Source organism: Accipiter gentilis, chromosome 2 (assembly GCF_929443795.1).
Source record: "Accipiter gentilis chromosome 2, bAccGen1.1, whole genome shotgun sequence".
NCBI lineage: Eukaryota > Metazoa > Chordata > Aves > Accipitriformes > Accipitridae > Astur > Astur gentilis.
This window is the reverse complement of record NC_064881.1, coordinates 13,867,082-13,882,366: the sequence shown is the minus strand read 5'-3', so window position 1 is coordinate 13,882,366 and position 15,285 is coordinate 13,867,082. Positions and strand designations below refer to the sequence as shown.

Below are 15,285 nucleotides of genomic sequence, written 5' to 3'. Positions count from 1 at the left end.
GGTCATTTCAGACCTGTATTGCCATTACTTATGAGCAAACAATTAAAGGACTGGGGCATTATGAGAAGTCATATATTTATCTCCTCTGTGATAGCATAGGTGTTTAAATCAGGCACTTACTAGACTCGCTGAATTCCCTCCTACACATGCTCGCAGGGGAAAGGCAGATGGTAGAGCTTTTTAGGATGACCCACTGCTAGATAATAGCAGGGCTTTTATGAGCAGTCTTCAAGGATGCAAATTGCAACTTTTAACACTTGGCTTTCTAACCCCGGCTAAGGTTTTGTCTACCTGACAAAACTCCTGTCATCTTGAATTTGTTACACTCAGCAGTACAGATGAGCTGCTACATATCATCCTGGATAATAGATCAGCTTTTGTTGTTAACTTTAATAAAAATCTGTGGCTTAAACATAGATTTTTAGAATTATAAGATGTTGTTCTCACACATAGACTGAACTCATGGGCACACAGAGGTCAAGAAATCAATCACACTGAGAAACTTCTGCATCAGAACTTCTGTTTTGTTCATATAGTCTTAATTTAAAGATTCTATTTATGGAAAATACTTCATGTTCCTATGTAAGTTGCTTCTGTGGGATATTATTCTCAATCAAATATGTGTGCTTTCTGTTTGGCATGAATTACCTGTTCCAAATTTTAAAGTTTTGCTCTTTCTGTGTTTATTTATTGATAAAGAACTCCTCAGTAGCACAGATTTCTTTCCTAGAGTTGATACTTGCAGTTTGTTTTGAAAGCCTCCCATAACCTTATTTTCAGTAAATCTTTGAAAATGGGATTTACATAGTCTGACACTCTCAATCATTCCTTTGGCCGCTGATTGTTTTGTAATGCTTCAGGATATTACTTGAAGCCTAGACATGTCAGAATTGGGCATGATATTCCAGTACTGGTCTTACTGGTGACTTCAGAGCTGCTAGCATTCCTTACTCCCTTGCTTATAGTAGAACATTCCCTTGCTCTTGCCTACATGGTTCTTATCTACATTATTCCAGCAGTTCATGTGCAGGTGACTTTACATCATGATTGTTTTCCAGCCTGCCATTGTTCATTTATAAAAGCGCCATGCACAAAACTGTGTTCAAATGCAGTTCAAATGAGTACACTTCCCAGATGCTTTTCTATAGCTCGTCTTCCCCATTTGCTATTTACGACTTCATCAGCTCTTTACATTTCCTCCAAATTTTACTGGGTGAGTGATAAGAGATACTGCAGATACTGCGTAGCATCAGGTTGAGAACCTCATGCCTCAAAGCATTTCTCTGAATGATATTTCCCCATTTCCAATTTTTTTTAGTGATCTGTCAGTTAGTAGGGTTTTGCTGTGTATTATGGGTTATATTGAGTTTGTATACTATTTAAAAAATTGTGGACTGAAATCTAAAGGATAAGAGAAATACAACTGTATTATGTCAATTCAGTCTTTGGTAGTCAGGCTTGTGATGTCATGAAAAAAATAAGATTTTGGGGGAAGACTCTTTTTCTATGAAATCAAATTCAATACCATTAGTTCACCTGCGCTTTTAGTATTTATTGTTGCATCATTTAACAGGCTTTGATGATTTCAGATTCAGGCTAAGGTGATTTGCATTTACTTCCGTAAGCTTCCACATTTTCACTTTTGCCATATCTTAAAGGAAAGAAAAAATTGCTCCAACTACTTTTCCTCTCAGCTCAGATGGTTTTTCACAAGAAATCCTTTCAAGACTGCAGGATTGTGTGGGTTTTATAGTTTGATTTTCAGTATTCTTTTGCATTAAAATATCTACTTTGCTTGGTTTTGTTTGTAAGTGTCTTTAAAATTATTTGGGAACACTGACTTTTTTAAAAAAAAAAACACATCATACTACTTGCACATTGTAATTGAAATTCATTTGTGAGTGCTCTAACATAAGCAATAGCCAGTTTTAGGCAATGATCACTTTATTTTTGTGTATCACACTGAGATCTAGTACAGAATGATTTTAAGTTGCTTGATTTACCTTTTGTGTTGAGAATAGGTCTGTAATTTTTAGACATTTCAAAAATAATGTATCAGTAGTATCAGAAGTCTACCAGCTTCTGTGTTCAGAAACCTGTGTGATTTTCTACATATTTACATGTACTTCTAAGTAATCTTTAGAGGCCTGCTCCTTCTATTTTCTCATGTGTGTTAGCAGCTATAAAAGATCCGATATTGTTGTCAATCAGATACAAGTATCCTGAATTAGCCTGGAAGTCTTAAGTATGTAAATGATACCTTTAATGTGGAGTCCCACATTCTTGCTCCTCTTGGCTGTCTTTCCTATTTAGGTTTTACTGATGAGTTTCAGTCATGTGAATTGTCATGCCAGGTTTCAGTCCTACCAAATCCTGTCAAATTTTCTTTCACCAACACAAAACTGTAGTGTTTAATTTCTCTTTGTTGCTCACAGAATAATTTATAGTTCTCCTTAGTTTTGTTTGTTTGTTTGCAATGATTTTACTTTAGGTCTACACTTTATGCCTATGAATTAAGTAGTCCTTTAGCATTGCTTCTAGATGCGAAGTTAAAGCTCTTCAGTCTCTTGTTTTGAGGTGCAAGCAGAATTACTAAGAAAAATCAGAACTGTAGAAGTTCAATCATGAGAACAAAACAGTATTTTACAGGGTTTTTTTTTTTGGTTTAACTTGTGGTTGTTATGTAATGAAGAATATATACAGACTCTCTCTTTCCCTTCTCTGCTTAAAACAGATCAAGGTAAACAGTTGAAGCAGAAGGAAACCAACTGTTTTTCCATTCACCTTATTATTGAGCTGTGGTTAAAAGAACTTCCTTTTTGGTACTATCAAAAGATCTCAACTAAAACTTCAGTTGAACATGGAGAAGAAATAGACTCTTTCAGGGATGGGAAAATGCATAGAGACACTTGCCTTTGCCTAATGAAAGCTAAAAAGTGTTATGTTAATTGTGATTTGATACTTTTTCTAAGTCACACTTTGTAGTATGCATGGCAGAAATAGAAATGTTTATTTTTGTTCCTTAGTTTGTGATTTAGTGTTGAAATTTTGATCTTACAAAATACATCATTGGTTATCACAGTTTGCAATTTTAGCAATAGTAGTATAAAATAGAAGTACTAAAGGAACTGAAAACAGGGAGTATTTTAGAAACATGAAGTGTGAAGCCCTGCCCCGTTTTAGTTGAGAGCAAAACTTCTACTGACTTCACAGAGGCCAAAATTTCACACAGAGATTGTAACCAAATAAGAAAGCACAGACAGCAGAGTATTTCTGGGCGATTGTTACATGCCTCAGGAAGTATTACAAGGCATGAAACTAAAGGATGCATGAATTTAACCACCCGAGAAGTGTAATAATCACCCGGAGGTGGGAGGAGGGGGGGCTGAGTTCAGTTACAAAATTGAATTTTTTTCCCCTAAAACAAACATCCATTTGCTGACAAATGTGGAGAAGGAGAGAACATCACATAAATCATAGATTTTCCCTGGTGCTTGGAGTTCCTGAGTTATTCTAGAATGCAGGAAGCACTGGATAAAATAAATGAAGGGTTGGGAGACTGGGACCTGGGCCCCAAGTCCTCTGCTTCTAGATGCAGAGTCACACTTTTTCTGGGCAGTCCATTTTTGGCCTAATTATTCTTGGGGGGGAGGGGGGATGGGTGTATTTTCTTTTTTTTTGCTGTACACAGCTTAAGCAGGGAGGGAGGAAAGTCCCTTGTCCTTTCTTCCCTCTGCCTCCCTCCATTCCCAGGTTCTAAGTAACAATTTCAGCTGTCAGTTGGAAATTATTTCTTGCTATCAATCCTGCCTAATTGCACACACTTATTCAGACAGTGAGATTAGGAGTTGAGGTGTCCTGATTCCCTTTTTCTTGGTGGAGAAAGATATACATTTGTAGAGGAGCTGGCGTGGAGCCAGTGGTGCAAGGGAGGCCAGGTATCTAACGTTCGTTTTGACAAAAATAGGCTTAAACACCCACTTTCAATCTGACTGCCGAAGTTCATTTGTATAGATAGCTGGCAGTATCAACAGGCATTGGTGTGTGTGGAAAGCATGCGGTTAATCTGAGTTGGTGCATCCAAATGTAGTCATGGTTGCGTAATTTTCTTGTCAGGTTCAAGTGTTACATTTGTAGAACATCTTCTGCAACCACTCTATCATAAGGTTTTAAGCGCCATATTCTGCATTATACTTTAAAATGTGCATAATCCTTTCATTATTGAGAAAAAATGCCACATCGGTTCAGAAACAGAGGAAAGCAGATGCTTAATTTTGAGATGTGCTTGATTTATTGTTATTCAGGAAAGCCTGACATAATATACATAATATGCAGTATTTAATATCCATAAGTGCTTTCTTCAATAGCGGTGTTTTAAGCACTTGCTTAACAATAAACACCTGCTTACACACTTAGAAGTGTTTCATACATATATACATATATACTTAATTTTTGTTCTATGAGCAGCCCTGGGGAAGGCATAAAACTGTTTACAGATTTGAAGTCAAGCACATGCATAAGGGATTTCAGGTTTAGGGTTTAATTTGAAAAATATAAATGTAAGTCTAAATTAAATTAAAGAACTGCATCTTCCTAAGTGATTTGTATGTCTTCACTACTAAGAATTTATCAGAAGCTGTAATTATAGTTTATACAAGCATTTATCAACAATGATGCTAGCATGTTCATTTGCCTCTTGGTGGCCTTTGGTCAAAAAAATGTTGCAAAGAACATACAATTATAATAAAGTCCAAGACATAGTTTTTAACATATTCTCTACAAAAGAGGGTTGTTGGTTTTGGTTTTTTTTTTTTAATTTGCTTTGGTTTTTAGCACAAGAGGAAACAACTTTCCTGTTTAGCAAAGAGCAGCCCAAGACCAGTGTGTTTGATTATTATGGTTATACTAGATCAACTACAACTACTCGTGGACCTGCCTTTGTATTTCCAAACAGATTTCCTCTGATTTCTGCTTTCCCTCTCATAAACAGTAATTTTTAGAAATTACCACTAACAAATCTCAAAAATGTTTGCCTGCAGTATTTGAGTGCAATGGTTGGTAAGTCCTAAGTTGAAATGACACAAATTTGTCAACAACTTCCATGAACCCCAGCATGGTTACTTGATGGGTATGGATGTAACTAATTAGTAGGTCATCAGAATGAAATGGTTCAGAGACAACTATTGTAATTTTTGAAAAAAGCTATCACCAAGCTGAGAAATAGCAATGCTCAGCTGTAATCAGCATTTTCAGTATTGTCCTTAGTAGTAGCATTGGGAGTGTGGGGGCTGGTTTGAAGTTAAATGACTAAACCCTTTATTCTCACCCTAGTTTTGGTTATGCTTCTGTGTTCTGGTAATTCTCTTGTCTAAAGTCACATATTTGCTGCCCAGGTTAGATTTTCAAATGATTTCATTTTAGACATCTCCCCAGTTTTCATATTTCTACACATTTTCTACAATGCATTTTTATAACATCTGTTTTTATTTAAGAGTTAGTTGGCTATTTGCTTCATTAGTACAGGGCAAGTGAAAGTAGTAGGTGAAGAGCTGCCTTTTTACCTCTATGCCTTTCGTTGTTGTCTTTTTCTTTAAAGTAATAAATTTACATTTTATAATCATAAACATGAAATTGAAGATGAAATCAGTTCTTGAAAGATTAATTCAGTCCTGCTCACAGCTGTGAAGACTGTGGAAGTAAATATCATTTTGCAGTAACGTATTCCTGACAAAGGGCATAACAAAAGACTGATTTCTATTCAGAGATAGTGGGTATATTTATTTTGCATGTTGGGGGGAGGGGCTGTGGTCGACTGCTTGCGACCCTGACCTAGTTTTGTAGCTGCTTATTATTCAGCTATATGTTTGAGAAATCTCTGTAATTTAATTTGGCAACCTCTTCTGCATGTCTGCACCTAGCAGTAGGTGCTCTTAATATTAGTCATGTCCCATGCTGAATCATATTTATTTAGAAAAAGGAAAATCCTAATGCACTCATAACTCAGAAAGAAACTGTTAATTGTTAGCAGAGAACTGCCTGATTACAGACTGGATGTCTCGTCCAGGGCCCTGCCATAATTAGTAACCACTGTTGACATTTAGATTTAAATTGAATTTTCTTCTAATTAAACCCAGAGGGGGTTGATCCTCTCAGATGTACAGGTTAATAAAATTAGTCAGAAACTGTTAAACAGTAAACTGAATTCTCCAAGAGAGCTTTCCCAGTGTATTGTTAGGAATTCTGTAATTAATATTCAAAGGATTCATTAGATTTGGAGTTGTCCTTTTTTGTTTTGGGTTGCATCTGGGTTTGTTGCAGTTATTTCTTTAATTAGGTCTGTTTGCTTTTGATATCTACAGTAATACTAATTTCCATCATGTTTGTGCACGTGTAATTATAAGCGCTGTAGCACCATTCATCCATACCATGCAACTGCTATTTGTAATAACAAGCTGCTTTTTTTTTGGGCACGTTCAGTGAATAGTACTCTTAAAAACTAAAAGCAAGTGTGAAATGAATTTTAGGAATATAGCCTAGACTAACTGGTGTCTATTTGTCATCATCACACAAATGTTAAAACTGCCAGAGGGTCGTTTACTTCTTTATTCACCACTCTTTTTTTGCTGATCCTTACCAAGCTTTTCGTTTAAATAGGATTATTTTTCTGATGAAATCTAGATGTTTGTATTTTTCCGATTGCTTTTTCAAGTACCATCAATTGGATTGAGAACTTAACCTACATGAAATTAATCTGTGTTTTTGCTTTCTTGTCCTGCTCAAAGATTAAGAAGTTAAGAGTATGAAAAATATTAAGCATGTGTGCCAGGATATTTCCTGAGTATCAGCAAGAGTATCAGTGATGTGAGAAAAAGTAGTGTCAGAAGTGCTATAATGAGATATTTGACCATAAACTCTGAGAATATCAGAATTTTTGAAAACTGCTCTGTGGGAGTAAAGTTTCTCTAACAAAGATCTCATAGCTGAACTCACTTGTGGTTTTTTTCATAGCTCATATGCAGAGGAAATCCAGTAAAATATTGTTGGGCACTGAGAACAATTTAGTACCAGTACTAAAAACTTAATATCAGTTTTACAAACAAAAGTGAAGAACGTATTTTACCATTTAATGAGCCTCATGAAACTCATGGGTTTGGTTTAAATCAATTTCTGGGCCACTGTAACTTAAAAGTAGAGGGTTTAGAGAAATGCAAAATGATAAATGAAAATGTATAAGGAATGCTTTCCTGAAAGATATCTTGAAATTAATAAAAATTGTTCAATACTATTGAACTGAATATACTCCCAAAAGGAGTATCATTTCTGTTCCTTTCTCCTTAATCATGTAAGCCAAACAAACAAACAAAAAACCTAGATGACTTCATTTTTCTTGCTTAGTCTGACTAAATAAATTGGATTAGGTAAAGAATGCTTCTCCCCCAGAATTGGCTTCAGATGGTACAAAACCACTAAAAACGTATGGAACAATTCACTGCGCTGGTGTACAGCACCAGGTAAATTCCTCTCTCTTGCAGGTTTGTGTGCGGAAATCACAAGGCAGATCAAACCAGAAGGGGCTGAAACTGTCAGGTCCAGAACTGCACATTTTAGGCCATTTAAAAGTGTTGTTGATCTAAATGAGGCTTTAATAGGAACAGTTTGTATGCATAACAGCTTCTGGATTCAGGTGCCATTCTCAAGGAAACATCCAGCTGAAAAAAATCTGAGTAAGAACAATAAAACGGAAAACAAACCTCTTTAGCCCACAGTCCAATCAGAGTCTTTACACTGAAAAGAGACTTAATATTGCTATTGATTTTTCACAAAAGGTGTCTACTATGGTGATGGGCAGCAGTTCAGCTGAGATCAATAGGTAATTAAACCCCCTACGAGAACATAGTCTTAAACTGAATTAAACTGAACTTTTGCAATGGCCAAATCACATTATCATGAAAATATACCCGAAAGTCTCAAAAACTATCTGTAATCACCTCCAAGCAGCCATAAACTCGGTCCTAAGTTTGACAATGTAGTACCCTTATTACATGGAAAGTGAGCTTCCATGCATGGATGAGAATATGCCAGCCATGGTCCTTTTATGAGTCTGGGAGTGTCATTGATAATCCCTAGTAAGTGGTCTTAGATTTTCCTTCAGAATCAAGTACAAGCTTAACCACTGGCAGCAATACACATATGAAACTAAAAATTGTTTCTTGTGTAATTTTTAGATAATGAATTAGGAATAACAGGTTTGCAATGTCTTGACAGCGAGGCAGAGCTGTTAATGCAAGCGAAAGCAGATGTGTGATCGCCGTGCTTTTATTAAACTATGTGCGTCTCATTGGTGCCAGCAGGACACCAATAGAGAAAGGAAAGAAAGCAGCAGTTGCCGAAGAAGCCAACAGCGTGCCCATCAAGTTTGGCATGAAATACTTCAGGTCCACCAACAGTAGTCAGGAAATGTAAAACTGTCCATGTTTCCTAGTTTACAGATGGTTTCCGCAAAATGCAGACTTAGTAAAGAGCAGGGGGCTTGCACTGCATTAAAGGCTTCTGCCAATTGAGTAAGGAAGGTCATTGCCTGCAGAAACCAGGAAGCCTGGAAAAGGCATCCAATTTGGGGATCTATGACCTGGCCTAGGATGGGGCACAGCAGCCCATTTGCAAACAGCTCAGCTACAGGGAAGCCAAGAGTGGGTTAATTGGGCTGGATTGTGGAAAGCTTAGATCTTTGCTCACACAGTCACAGCAAATTGCAGATTTCAAGGAGAGAAATATTCTGTTTGCCTGGCCATATGTGACTGCATGAGGAAATGTGGTGAGACGATGCCAAGGCTTTCTGGAGAAAAATGGGCTAGAAATTGCTGAAGACAAATAGCTGAGGTCCCTTCATGAGTCTTTCACTGGAAATCACCCTCTCTTATTGCTGCCTCTATATGTAGATTTTTGAACCTGTTGCAGCGACATAAAGAACAAAGAATCAGTTCTCTTACCATTGTTCATTCTTACTAACAACATAACATTTTCCTTCTTTCTTTTTTCCACGTGGTTTTGACAGATGGAAAAGTAAGTAAGCATTCATTGCATAAAGTTGTTAGATACAGGACTGTTTTCAAAGTAAGTTTCTTTTTTTCTTTGTTAGAGGTATCATTTGAGATACTTAAGTTCTGAAGGAAGTTCTTTTTTTTCTGGAAAGTACACAACTACTACCACATAAACATAAAATCCGCACCTCCTTCAGTTTATCTGTTTCAGTCAAAAAAACATATTCTAAAATATCTGCCCAAGGATTTTTATTGTGAAAAAATAATCAGTACCAGGAGTATTCTTTATCATCCAAATAAGAAGGTAAAGAAATGTGGAAGAAACATTGAAGCCACTGAAATTGATTTTTAAATTACAATTCATCTGTTAATAATGCTTCTTAGTGTAAATAGTGCCTATGTTAATGCTTATATTGTGAACTGACAAAGAATAGGCATTATGTTGCATACCAGCTCTTGTCTTTCAGATGTGAGTTGTCTGTTCCCCAGATTCTCCCAGTCAGCTAATATTTTCTATGTTAGGTAAAATATTTCCTCAACTGCATATTTTTGCATGAAAACTGCGGAACGTATTCTATATTTACTCTTTGTGTAAAGCTTTCATTTATGTCAGTGGGAGTTCAGTGTATAGCACGAAGAGTGTGTATTTCTCTAAGTACTTGTAAGAAACATCTTTTTTTATACACTAATAGATTTGTCACATAGTAATTTGTTTTTCCAGTTATATGATAGTTCTACCAATGCAGCAACAAAATGGAAATAATAAAGAAAACCTGTAATGTTAGATAAATTACATTTGATATACCTTTTGCTTTTTATCCTCAGTTTCCCATCACCTTTACATGATGTCTCACTGTTAAGCCTTTATTTTGTCATTGAACAAATTACTCGTGCAAGTAAGCGCATTGGCCACAATGGGATTACTTGCATCGGTTAGTTTTCACAGGTAGGAGAGGGCTGCCCAGTGTCACTGTTAGCGTTTTGTAACAAGGCACCGAGTTCTCCTAAGGAAGGTAGTGAAGAGATTTTCTTAAATAATTGGGCTCCAGAGTTCATGCAGGAGAAAAAGTAGCGAGTCTGTTCATTCAGTTTTTCTCTGACAGAACTGTGGCCCCACCTTCAAATAAGATTTTGTTGCAAACTAGCTGCAAATGGAACAACGTGTGGAAGAATTGCTCTTCCACTTTATGGACAGGAGAATTTGTCTTGGAACTAAGTTTGCAAGCAGTGAGGGACTCAATAATGCCAAGTACCTTTGCTTTACTCCATGAATTCAGAGATAATTTTTAGCACTGCATTTTAGGAACTATGGAAGGCAGTGACATTAGAAGATTTATTTTTGCAGCCTAAGTAAGTGAATTCTTTGATGCTTTGGCATTTTCACGGATCCAGTGTTAGATGGAGATTTCCAGAATTGCTGAGGTGTCTTAAAGATTGGTGTTCCTAAAGTCGTTCAGCCCCCATCAAAGATATTTACCAGCCTACTACAGTTTGAAGCATCTATATTTTGGGAAATTCTGATAGTTATGGAAATTATTGGAGCAGACCTATAAAATCTTTTGAAACTCATCCATCTAGGAAAACCTCCTGGAACTACTAAGTGGAAAAAACATAGGTATTTGACTTTAAGAATGCCACTGGGACTGTCCCTCGTGAAAGAGGGTGATTAATATGCATTTGTGCCGTCCAGTCAAATGTAGAAACAAACATCCAGACATATAGTAATTTTTTCCAATGAAAGTAAAAGAAGTTTTATAATACTCCTACTAGTTCTGACAATGTTAAAGTTAGTATTTGAATGTTTTTAAATATCCAATTACGATATATAAGATACCTCTCTATTCTTAGCAGATAGGCAGAGAGGCAAGGTGTGTATGGAGGGGTAATACACATTATTGGAATAAATTATATAATTAAATTATCTTTCAAAAAAGCAGGCTATTCATCAGGTTAATAAATATTTTCAGGTAAAGACCTATCCTGTTATGCAATCATAAATTAAATGGTGCTTTCTTTTCTGTGTAGTTATACATGTGTCTGTGCATCAGGTATTTTGAACCTGTTGAGTGTCCCTGCATTTTTACTGAGTTTCAGTGAGAACTGAGAACACTTTGCATGTCCTCAAGAAGCATTCAGCAGAGGAGCAGTTGGAAAGAAAAGAGACACTTCAGTGGAGAGAGATAAGATCTGCTTATCTGCTTTTATGTGCATGCATGTGCACACACACGGGCCTTCATTTCCTTTATGGTTATGTATGTGTATCTGCGCATGCACATGACAAATCAAGATTCTACGTGGAAATGTGTGAAAAAATGTTGCCTTTCTAATCTTGCTATGAGCTAGACCATATGACTATGTTAGAGTGTTGGAAAGAACCTCTGGTGCAAATGTCTGAAATCTGATTTAGCTTTCTAGGCTTCTTGGCTGACAGCACACTGTATTTTGGGAATGTACAAGCATTTAGTAAGAAAGACATACTAAATGGGATAAGTTCTGGATACCACTGCAGCTGAATCCCTGAAGTATGTTTCCAAGAGCTGGGATTTATAAAACCAAAGTACAATGTGCTATATCATGCAAACGCTGTAGAAGTTACATGGGTAGGGAGGCAAATTCAGTGGGCAGTGTACATGATAGCACTTGCAGACAATACTGTGCTATAGTGCATAACAATTTGCTAACAGGTATCGATCACTAATGCAGCAGAATAAGCCCTGTGGCCACCAGTATATGGTTTGAAGGATAAGACAGTAGCATATTTGGCCACAAAACACAGTGGCTGTCCCTGCCGTCAATTACAGGTAGAGCAAACAAAATGAGGTGTTTCTGATAGCAGATCGGGTTAGGCAGTACTGCTCATGCTGTCCTGGCTTTTGGGCATATTTCCAGGAGCACTCCTGAAGTGAACTGTTGAGGACTGGGTTTCTGCAAGTTCACAGGTGTATGTATCTGACATGTAACTACTCAGTTTGCAGCTTGGGGATGACTTCCCTGCTCCATTAGAAAGTCTATACACCTGTCTGGTGAGTAAGTGAGAGGTGATGTTAACATTTAGAAAACGGCTTAAGGAAGTAAAACTCAAGAAACAGTCAATTACAAGGGAAGGGAGGATGACAAAACCTCTCAACATTCATACTAAACTCACAGTGGGACCAATGCATTTATACTGTTTTAAGAACTGGTTGTCATTGGAAAACCGTTAACTAATTCACTAGTAAAACTTTTTTTTGCATTAGTATCGTTGTTTGGGTGAAATTCTGCCTGAGAAGGCTTCTTTGATACTTTTGCTGAGTGCATGCTTGTGAAAACGATTCTAGGCTAATAGTCTAATGGTGAGAGCTTGGACACTGGCCTTCCAAGTGCATGGCTCATGTCTTCCCCGGCCAAGGGGGCAAGCTCAGAGAACTTCATACAAGTCTCACAGTAAAGTAAAACAAAATTGAAGGGAATGTGATTTTGTCTTCATGTGCGTTAGGAAGATTATGCAACCTGGAAATGGGAAAAACTGTTTCCTGCTCAGCCTGGACTTTGGCTTTTTAATGTATTGCTATGTTGTCACTTCCTGCTTGCTAGCAGTTACCCATGTGTAGTATATTGCAAGGTCATTATGTCACTTGTCATGGTGATGTGTCTATTTCCTACATTTTCATTAGCCATATAAATGTTTTATTTCTACTGCAAAAGCTAATACTAAATACTAGTGGTTAAGATAATTCACCTTCTTGGGCTTTATTATGTACAAAAAATATTTAAATCCTAATGCATGTTGTGATCTCTTAGGTGCTAATAGTAACAAAATATGCCACTTGTGATAGTCATGTTCTCACCTCGTAATTAAATGAAGTAAATCACTGAAGATTTGAAAAACTGTTTTAGTACTTTATGCAAATTGAATATTGGTTTGAATACTAATTAAATTGACAAAGTAGCTATAGGAGGCAATTTTGCATTTCTTTCAAGGAAACATCAAGATACTTGATACTGTTTTCTTTGAGGAATGATGCATGGAGAAAATACCTACTACAGTGATCCCTGATATCGGTGTTGAGAAATGCATATCTACATTCTTTGTTAATGTGAATGCAGATATGGTGCTACTCAAAAATGATTTTGCAAGTATTTAGAAACTGTTAAATATAAGTTATGTCTTTTTATTGTATTTTCACAATTTAAAATGACAGATTTAAGTCCTCAGAGTCTCCACAAAACACTGCATGGGAAAGGGTGGGTTTGGGAGAACACTTAAAGTCAGTGCAGTGAGGGGGAAAAAAGATAAAGCTGGAGAAAATTGCTGTTGACTGGAATCAAACTACACTAGTTGCTTACAATTGATTGTGTGTTGTTCAACCACAAAGATAAATTAGAACATAGAATACTGCAATAGAAAAGTGGTTTAGATGTCATAGAGACAGTATGACTATTTTTATCTCTCAGTTGTAAACCATAGCTTACAGTGGCTGAAATGACATTGAACTGTTTTTCTCTTTGATGATTTACAGCCTGTGTAGCGCGTTTGTAGAAGCAGATGTCACGTTTTATGTATTTGAAAGTGTCAGCACTGATGACTTATGTCTGAAGATTCTGTGCATGAATCAATAGAATGTAGTGATTTCCATTTCTTAAAAGAGTTTTTTCCGACATAATAAAAAACACATAGTGAATTTTGGTCATTATAATGCTACTCTTGAACTCTCTTTTTTTCCGCTGTATTTTACACTACCAGGAGATCATTATTTTGCAAAATCCACTTCCCTTCTCACCCCATACGCACAAATAGCTATGGTAAACTGTCTTCTCTTTTACTTAACCTGTTTAATTTGGAAGGTGTACAACACACTTCATTTTCTTTTCAGAAATGAATGATCAGAAAACTTGGATGAATTGATAAAAGAAAATGCATCAAGGTTATCTTAATAAGAAGTATACTAAGCAAATCTAGACAGATCTCACCCCCCCGACCTTCCCCCATATTTCAGTATGATACTGTCTGAAAAATTTGGGAAAAAGTACTTGTAATCCCATTTCAAAAAAAGTCAAGTTTGCATTTAAATGGAAAAATGTATCAATCATTTAGCATCTGCAAACCTGGAAGTTTTATTTTATTCTTAAAAAAACCCCAAACACATAAGACTTTAGTTTGCATATGTGGAATAATCTGTGTGTGTGGAGGGGTTTCTTTGTGTAGTCATGCACTCACAAAAGCATATAAGAAAATACTAGTTTAATTTAACATTTTTAATTCTATATATAGAAAGTCTACCAGTCTAAGTAGGAATTTGTGTGTAAATAAAGGACAGAAAATTGCTTTTCAGAATTTTGTTAATACTTCTGTATTAAAAACAATGAGCCAGTTTTGATCTGTACAGATGATTGGAAAATGTCCTTAAAAAAAAGGACTTTTTTACATCTTCCTAATTCCACATGTTCCACCTAGAAAAACCTAAGTTGGAGGGTAACAGAGCCTGATGTTCAAAAAGATCTTTGAGTTTCTGGAGCAGGATTCCTTTTCTTTATTTTGCACCTCAGGTACTTCCACCAGAGCAGTGTCTTCACGTGTTTCTTACTTGATACATGTGAGAAGGGCTGTTATGGGCCCTGACCTTTGGGTTTGACTCCATCTGCTCAGCCAGTCTTCTCTGCAGCCACATGTGGGTTTGCAGACTGTGAAGAGTGCTAAGGGGTGCTTCTGGAAAGGCAGTATGCCTCTCTGCTTTGTACACACAGAGTGAAAGTCTGAGTATAAAGGAGATATTTCATGTCGAGATCTCAGCTGGTGACTCCTACCTGTATTAGTTCATCAAAGAGTTGTCTTCCACAAGGGAGAAATGGAGCATGGAATTGTGATCTCAGTTTGAACTGAAGGTGGTTACATTGCACGAGGAAGGATCTGGTGCTTTTAATTTGGGGAGCAAATGTGTTTGCTTTTCAGTCATTGTTATAATATGCACAGAAGCTAAGAGTTTTCCTGATGGCTGATTACCGTATGATGTCACATGTTACTTGCATGAACACATTTTCTCATTCTCGGCAGCAGTTTGGCCGTGGATTATTGGTGTCAAAAGTGCTGCCTAGCACTGCAGGAGATCAGGAAAACTGATAGAGCATTTCCTCGCATTTCCCCAAACCATTCTATTGCAATTCAGTTTAACATTATTATACTGACAGCCTTACAGAAATATGAGTTACAGTAAGGATACTGAAACAGCTATGCCACAGTGCATTTAATAGCAGTGGTAATTATTAC

At 36.7% G+C, this 15,285-nt stretch overlaps 1 protein-coding gene across 4 annotated transcripts in view; it reads left to right on the top strand.

The window, feature by feature from the left end:
- TOX (thymocyte selection associated high mobility group box) overlaps positions 1-15,285 on the top strand; it is a 222,466-nt gene that overhangs the window by 68,897 nt on the left and 138,284 nt on the right. The window lies entirely within an intron of this gene.